This window comes from Octopus bimaculoides, chromosome 21 (genome assembly GCF_046866305.1).
Source record: "Octopus bimaculoides isolate indiv1 chromosome 21, ASM4686630v1, whole genome shotgun sequence".
NCBI lineage: Eukaryota > Metazoa > Mollusca > Cephalopoda > Octopoda > Octopodidae > Octopus > Octopus bimaculoides.
Genome location: NC_142948.1, coordinates 6,525,420 through 6,534,864, shown reverse-complemented (window position 1 = coordinate 6,534,864; position 9,445 = coordinate 6,525,420).

Genomic DNA, 9,445 nt, shown 5'->3' with positions numbered 1-9,445 from the left:
TTGGCTGCCTAGTTGTACCACCGCTAAAAGCACAATAGCGTCATTACCAACATTATCATCATCATCATTATCACCGTCCTTACTAATTCCTTGGTCTCGACCGTCATTCTTAACACTATCACTATTATTACCAGTATCATTACGACTATCTTAACCATTATCACCAATATCATCACCATCCTTAGATACTATTTTATCTGTTACATAATATGTGTGTATATGTATGTACATGTGTGTGTGTATTTGTATGTATATATATAAAGGCAACCAACTTTTTTTCAATTTTGCCAAAGCAAAATACTGTTATATTTCGGGTCCGAGCGTTGAATTGCAATGGTACAGAAAACAGTTATGACACTAGCACATTTATTCGATATGACCATATCTGTTTTGAACCAAAGCCTTAAGTCTAGGTGCGAATGCTTCACACGCGGCGCGCAGCTGTTCTTGCAGAATCGAAACCCATTTCTGGCGCAGTTTTGCCTTCAGAACATCGAGCGAAGCACGAGGAGTGCTCGAGACCCTCGTTTCTCAAATGGACCAAACAGAAAAATCCAACGGATTGAGATCGGAGCTTCTTGGGGGCCATACATCCTTGCCTATGAACGACGGAATGTTTTTTTCTGAATCCAGTATTGTGTCTGTTTGAAGCAGTGGGATGGTGCCGAGTCCTGTTGGAGGCCCCAAGGTGGGCCTTGAAAGTGCTCATTCGCCCATAGAATTATTTCAGCTTCTAAGATGTCGCTAATGTGTTGCTGGATGTTTATTTTAACACCGGGGAGTCACAAAAATGAGGCGAGATCTTCCAGTGGCTGTCAAAGCTTCCCAAACCATAACTGATTGTAGATATTGATGTCATTTACGAGTCTACCCTCGATGGAGTCAGATACACTTCAAAGTCGGTCGTTCTGGTGGTTTACTGTGTGTTCGATGCCAAATTTCTTTTCGTCAATGAACATCAGGTTGGGCAGCGTGCCTTCAACATTCTGACGCGGGATAAAACGACTTCTCTCCAGTCTCATGCGTGAGCTCATCACGATGAAACATCTTCTGGGAGCGGCTTCTGAGATTCTCCTTCAGCACTCGATACATTTGCTGATCCCACGAAAAACGGAACAATACATTATATATATTATACAAGTAGGTCAGCTTATGTTGCATGCTTTTCATTTTGTTCGCATTGGATATTTACCGTATCTGCCAGCGTATAAGACGCACATATTTTTATTTTTACATATATTAAAAAATAGCCCTGCGTCTAATGTAGCCGTATTATTGATGAGTGAGTGAGTGACTAATGAACCGATTAAGAAAAGTCCGTTGGGCACAGTAATAGGTACCGACAATAAAATATTGAAAACAAGCGAAAATATCATAGGTAGTTGGCACAAACTTATGAAATAAATGCTTGCGGTGCTTTTGCAGTTATGCAGCGAAGTCATATAATTTCATTACATCCCCCATTCCCAGCATACATAACCCTTGCCCGATATGCGTCTTACATTATTCATTGACTGTGTTACCTTTAAGAAACATTTTTTTAAATTATCTAAATGGTAAGAAAGATGAAAGGAATATTAAACTTTCATCCTCCTATCAACTATTTCCAAATGAGTGGATGACAATAAAACCATAGCGGGAAGCACCACACTAGTGTCCGATTACGTTTATTGCCTTTATGATTACTACACACACACACACACACACACACACACAAGGAGATTCCTATATATTTAATATATAGGGAGAAACAACACTTAAGTACGTTTCAATAGGTTTTCATTGGGGAATTGAAGTTACAAGTCGCTAAAACACCACCCGAAGCGACAATCTTTACCAAAATGTCACGTCTTAGTTCACGGTACCCACCTATGTATTTCCATAGTCAATAATTTTTTTCTTGTTTTTTTTTTTTTTTTGTCTCTATCGTACAGGTCCACATACCCCAATATCAGAATACTCTTTGCCTTAAATTAAACCAGCAAAATCATCTAAAACACCTTATGCGCGCCTCTCGGCACATTCACACCTAATAGGAATCATTCTAATTCACACAAAAACTTTTACTCATTACAAAAACGACACACCACAACAGTCACATATACAAACAACTGAGGAAATATTTGTGAATAATTATAAATACAGCTTCTATTCTTCAATCGCCACAGCCTGAATATTCCTAATAGAGATGAAAATGGTTAGTCACAATGAGGAATTGCACTTTCAATTTTCCGTGTGCTTGTTTGTGTGTGTGTGTATGCGTGCGCGCCTTTTAAATTGTATCTTTCGCTTGTTTCAGTCATCTGTCTGCGGCCATATTGGTGCTCTTCCTTGAAGTGGGTTAGTCGAACAAACAGTACTTCTTGTTTGGTTGTTTTTGTTTTGATTTTTTTTGTTTTTTAACTAAGCCTGATACTCATTCTATCAGTTTCTTTCCGTAAACCACCAAGTGACGGGGATGTCAACAAACCAACATTTGATGTCAAGCGGTAGTGGCAGAAGCGTTAGCATGCCGGGCGAAATACTTAGCGGTATTTCGTCTGCCGTTACGTTCTGAGTTCAAATTCCGCCGAGGTCGACTTTACCTTTCATCCTTTCGGGGTCGATAAATTAAGTACCAGTTAAGCACTGGGGTCGATGTAATCGACTTAATCCCTTTGTATGTCCTTGTTTGTCCTCTCTATGTTTAGCCCCTTGTGGGCAATAAAGAAATAGGTAGTGGTGGACAAATGCAAATACACACACACATAGATATACACACAAGCCACACACATACACAGACACACATATACGCACACACACATACACACACACACACACACTCACACGCGAGGGTCGGCTGAATACTTCATAGGCTGATTAACATACTCTGACGGAAAGTGACCAAACGAGATCACAATCCCCCTTGCAGCCCACACACTTCTTCCATCGGTGTTGCAGTGTTTGGATTCCATGAGTGAAGAAACTTACATCCGTTTGCTCAAAAAAGTCAACAGTAGATATGACGTCATCATCACTGCGATACAGGTTCCCAGCCAAGTGTTTTTTCATGATAGGAAACATGATTGTCAGATAGAGCCAAATCTAGAGAAATGAAGGGCTGATCAGCCAGTTCAAAGGCATAGTCACGCACATCAGCCATTGAAACGAAGAACGTGTGCTAGAGCATTGTCCTCATGAAGCATTTAGTCTTGATAGCCTTTCGTAACTGCCTCAGCAAATTAGCATAGTATTCCCCATTGATGGTGTGACACTTTTGAAGATAGTAAATAAACACAATGCATTTCGCATCTCGAAAAACTGAGGCCATCACCTTCCCTGCAGATGAAACGGCCTTGGCTTTCTTGAAGCAGGTGAGTAGGGGTGTTTCCACCGCATGGACTGTCTTTTTGTCTCTGGGTCAATGTGATGAATTCAATATTCATCCTGGATGAAAAACCATTCAATAAGACTAGCTGGATTTGCCTCAAACAATGTTAGATTTTCCCGTGATGTAATCAGCCTGGTGCACTTTTGATTAGGTGTCAATGGACGTAGCACCCACCGAGTAGGAAACTTTTATCATGCCAAGTTCATTGTGCAGAATATATTCAACCCTCTCACGGGATATGCTAAGAGGATTGGCTATTTGATTTATATTCAAACGTCTGTAATCCATATGTGGTGAGCACGATCAATGTTTTCCTCGGTGGTGGCAGTTCCAGGACGTCCAGACTTTGGATTATCTTCAAGACTCTTCCTTCCCTTCCTAAATTCAGCTTGCCATTTTTGCACTGTTGATAAAGCTGGAGTGTCATCCCCTAATATAGCAACTATGTCAGCATGAATGTCGTTTTAGGGGCTAAACCCTTTTTCTGCAGGTACTTGATAACACCACGATGCCAAATTTTGCTCATTTTCAAAAGAAGTTGCTACTAGTTACCTTTTGAAGTCTTCTTTGAACAGTCAGATGTCAGTTTACCTGGAAAGAAACAATGCAGTTATTAATAAGATGGGTTGAAATTAACGCATGCGAGAATTCACAGTTCAATCGCCACTCCTTCATAATCAGCCTACGAACTTTTCAACCCACCTTTGTACATGTATATGATTACCCCCCAAGAACAGGATCCACATTTTCGTCATCATGCTCTTTCATATGTCGTTTCGAACTCCTGTTGATAGGAAAACTTTGATACATTCATGGCGTGTTGTTATGCTGTGTATGGCTCAATATAAGTCAACTCCCTGTACGTGGCTTCTTTTTTGACTTTACAGTCCCGTTCTGCTAAAGCAGACTCTTCCACATTCCATATCACGTCCACACCCTTTCTAGCATCTCTCTTCACCTTTTCCTGATTTCTTCGAGCTGTCTCGAAATTCTCACTTCCCTCAATGTACTGCTTTCCTCCATCTTGCCCGATTAGTTGCAGTTTCTTCCCAGTCATTTCCCGAGATTTTCAATAAACCAATTCTACGTTTGGTAAAACCAATCACATGGGCACAAACATTATATACAGACTCCTTCAAGTTCTTCCTTTTGTTTTCACATTCCAACACTTCCATCTTTGTCCCATAAAGACTTGCCTCAGGCGAACAAATAAACGGTGCTGTAACACAATGTTTCGTCCCACGTGTTTTTAGACGCTATGGCGTAGTTTAAGGGAGATTTGGCTACTATTTCTTGCAGGTTGAGAGACCGCGTAATTATTGTTCCTATGGAGACAAACAATCACGACTTCCGGTATATTCAGCAATCGAAGCTTCAATTGGCTGAAACTACATAATTTTAAATGCTTGTAACTTCTTTATTATTAATTTCTCTGAACTCCTGTACTTTTAACTATGTTTCCTTCAAAGCAAAGGAACTACCATAACGTTGCCAGTCCTAGCGAGCTGAATCGAACTCAGCAAGGTACCTTGCGGCTTCTATGATATACCCCAAAAACAACAAAAGCAACATCAGCAGCGGTAGCAACAGCAGCAGCAACAGTGACAGTAACAACTACAAGTTTAAAGAGAGCCATCATATGCATGCTCGGGTGGGTTCATACACACACACACACACACGTACTCACACAAAACGCACGCACATTCACACACGTGTGTGTGTATGTGTGTGTATATGTGTGCGTGTGTGTGTGTGCGCGCGTGAGTGTGTTGCGTGTGTATGTACGCTGTGAAAAGACTGGAAGCTGAGCTCCGTCTAAGTAAACAGAATATGAATTACCATACTCATATATACTCATAATCAAGACACACACTTACACACATATTAGGCAATACACATTACACTACCTTGTGTCAGCCAGTCTAGCATAAAAATTAATCACTACTACATCTACACAGTTGGGTGGTTAGTGATAGAATGGATAACCAACCGTGAAAACAACATTTGCTGCAACAGTTCATATTAAAATAATAATAATAATAATAATAATAATAATAATAATAATAATAATAATAATAATAATAATAATCCACCTAGTGCAAAGCATGAGTGTGCAGCGCATACACACACACACACACACACACACTTATATGTATGTATCTATGTATGTTTGTATGTATGTATACGTATATCTGTCTATCTGTGTTTAAACTGCATTTGGCAGTGGGCCCCTTGTTCAGGAGCTATGGGGTTCTGAGGAGTAAGGAACCACCTCAACCCAGAGTAGTCACATCTGCCAAGGTCCCAGCTAGGAATTAATTAGATTGTAAATATAAACCACTGGGATTGAGGAATCCCTAGCTCTTGTAAAAGCATTTTTGTAGGACAGGGACATCTGATGTACTGGCATTCTGTTGGTTACGATGACGAGTGTTCCAGCTGATCCAATCAACTCAACAGCCTACTCGTAAAATTTACGTACAAGTCACTGAGCACTTCACAGATATGCATACCCTTAATGTAGTTGTCAGTGAGATTCCACTGTGACACAGTATGTTAAGACTAGCCCTTTGAATTCTTTGAATTACCAGTACAATTCATTTTTGCCAGCTGAGTGGACTGAAGCAGCATTAAATAAAGTGTCTTGCTCAAGGACACAGCATGTCACTGGGTATTGAACTTATGATCTTTTGATCATGAGCCGGATACCCCAAACCACTAAACCACAAGCCTTCACAGCTCTGATGTAAACCCTGCTGTGAACATGCACAACAGGTTGCTTATATGTAATGTAAGTAAAGTTCTGGCAGATGTTATATATATTAGGTTCATATAATGAATGAGGTCCATAGATGTTTTTAAGAATTTGAGTATGAGCATGTATATTACAATATTCTTGGGAATATGCATATTTAAGGCTAAAATAATAGATGAAAAGGTTCTCACAAAGTCATTTCGCACATCTCTGATGAGCAAATTGACCTTTTGATCTCTCAAGGATCGTCAAGCACAAATCTTGGATTATAATATACTTAGTTCCCAAAAGTCAATTCCCATAACTTGTGCTTCAGCATTACTACAAATAATTGGAATTTAAAAATGGTTGACTGTATCAAGGAACACCATATAGTTGGTATTGCTGTATTATTTTGCTGCTTTTTGTATGTTTTTAGTTTTCTATTTTTACACATGATTTAGCAATGGGAGGAAAGGTCGTACCCATGCCCCTTTTCAGGGTGTGTGAGACTTGTGGAAAGAAGGAAATTATCTTCCAATCAGAGACCTGGTCCAACTACCTGCAACATAATATACTCCACTAAAAGCATCCATAGCCAGACAGTGGTATTAAACCCTAACCCTAACCCTAACCTTGGATAAAGTCCACCACCCCAAGTTTGGAACTGTCCCAATAGGTTTCCACAGTTTCTATTAACCAAATTTTACTGACAAGGTTTTGGTCGATCCAAGACTATGATAAAAGCCACTTGCCCAAGGCATATCACATTGGATTGAACATGAATATAATTGAAAAACAAACTTCTCAACCATAGTGTTATGCTTTTCCACATTTTCGTCAGTTGTAGAAACACTCTATGATAATATTTTTCAATGGTTACAATAATATCCCATTAGAAATATATCAAAGCCATAAACTCATTTTAAAATTCAACTAGTTCTTTACTGAAACAACCTGGAAATATTAAGAATAATTAAAGTAATGGTTTCTAATATAGGTACAAGGTCAGAAATATTCGAGGAAGCAGTTAGTCTACTATCTGCCTCAGAACTTCCCTGGTACTTTATTTAAGGACAAAAGGAAAGCTGATCTCCATGGGAGATGACTACAGAACATAAAGACCTCTGAAAAATACCACAAGGTATTTTGCCCAATGCTCAAATAATTCTGCCAATCACCCTCTTAAGGAATTTACAAGTCATTGAATAATGCATTGAGTACTGGAAAATGGTTTGAGAAATAGAAATATGGTAATGCTTTTTATATTTCTTGTTTTAATTAACATGAAGCTTCATGAAAGACTTATTTTATTGTCTTCCACTGATTAGCCTAATTACACTACTCCATTAGCATATAAATATTGATTTGCTTCATTGGTACAAGGCCACACATTTCTCAAAGAAAGATTTGGATTGAACTAACAAGGAGGTAGATAGGCTTGCAAATTTTACCGCTTATATAGGTACTAGATTATTCACCATATTATGGTATAATGTTATAAATATACTTATAACTCTGGGGAAAATATCAGGTAATGTTGCAAAGATACAATAATTATAATTTTAATTTTTCAAATTTGATGGTGTTTATACAAAATAGATAAATGAATACTAATTTTCAAAAACAGTATATATTTATCAAATTGAAATGAAATTAAATAAAACAAAATTTTCATACAAATATTTGCAATAAATATTTGTTAAAGATAACAATAACACTAATTAGCTATCAATTGATTATAGATGTGATTATTATCTGATAACACTCACTGTCATAAAAATTATTGACAAGTGACAATCTAGTTAATACATATGGCAACTGACAATCTAGTTAATACATATGGCAAGTGACAATCTAGTTAATACATATGGCAAGTGACAATCTAGTTAATACATATGGCAAGTGACAATCTAGTTAATACATATGGCAAGTGACAATCTAGTTAATACATATGGCAAGTGACAATCTAGTTAATACATATGGCAACTGACAATCTAGTTAATACATATGGCAAGTGACAATCTAGTTAATACATATGGCAAGTGACAATCTGGATAATATAAATGGTGACAATCTACTTAATACTTAATAACTAAGGGATATAACTCCAATAAGATTGAGTTATATCCTTTTGCATGGTGTGACCAAGACACCAACAACATTTATTAATACTCGCAGGGTCCAAGTAATTCCATGATGTGAGACTGCATATTTGAATATCTTCTTTCCCTTCTGTCAATGTATGTATCTCTCTGATGAGCCTTTAAATCTAATAAAAAAAAAGCAGTGCCCCAGCATGGCCTCAGCCTTTGCTCTGGAATGCATAAAAGATAAAAGTACAATATACGCAGCTACTTCGTAATTAATGTTACTTCACTTTAATTTAACTATATATCAATGTATCTTTTGATACATAAATTTATAGATCTTCATGACATTATTTCATTATGTTAAACACCTTGATTGTGGCTGAGATTTGGACACACAAATGCAGAATAATATAGACCTTCTTCCTTTTTCTCGTGTTTTTTCTCTGATTCCACGATTTCTGTTTCTCTCTTTGTCTCCTCTTCTCTTTCTCTCCCCCCCTCTCTCTCTCTGTATATATATATATATATTTCTATTCAAGTTGTTACCTCCCTTGGTGTAACATATGGAGAAAACAGACTGACCACAAGCAAAACAAGAATACAATGAGATTAGTATCCAGCATTATTGACACTTTGTTGTACAATTCACTCCAACAGAATTCTAATCCAAAGCAAGACAGAGCTATGATTTAGACATTCCAGTTCATTCAATCATATTATTTTTGAAATACTGGATCTAGGACTAACTTATCCACGATATCTCTTAATTTAAGATGGTTAGGTATAGTTTGAGGATAATTTGGGTCAAATAACTACTTGAAGGCTCCCATATTTAAAAGATCTGAGAATTGCTCCAGCACTCGTTGAGTAAGAATTGGATGAATGAGAAAAAAATGAATAAAAAACCTATGTGAACCAAACATAGTTTGGTCCCACAATAATGAGCTTCATGCTCTATTGACTGAGGTAGGTAGTTAAGCAGTCAACCAGATTTTAAAATTTTATAATCCATTATTAATAAGACACTCTTATACAAAACATTTTATCTTCATTTGTCACTGAAGATAGTGAATTTGCAGAAACAATAGAGCACCTTATCTGTATCTTAAGTGTTGCAATCAGATTTTTGAAAGTCCTCTCAAAATGTCTTTAAAAAATCATTTCGTTATTTGCAGGTGAAAAAAGAATTCTCAACAAAATTCTGATTAAAAAATTATAGACTACTCTTGGTTGTCATTTTCATATAAT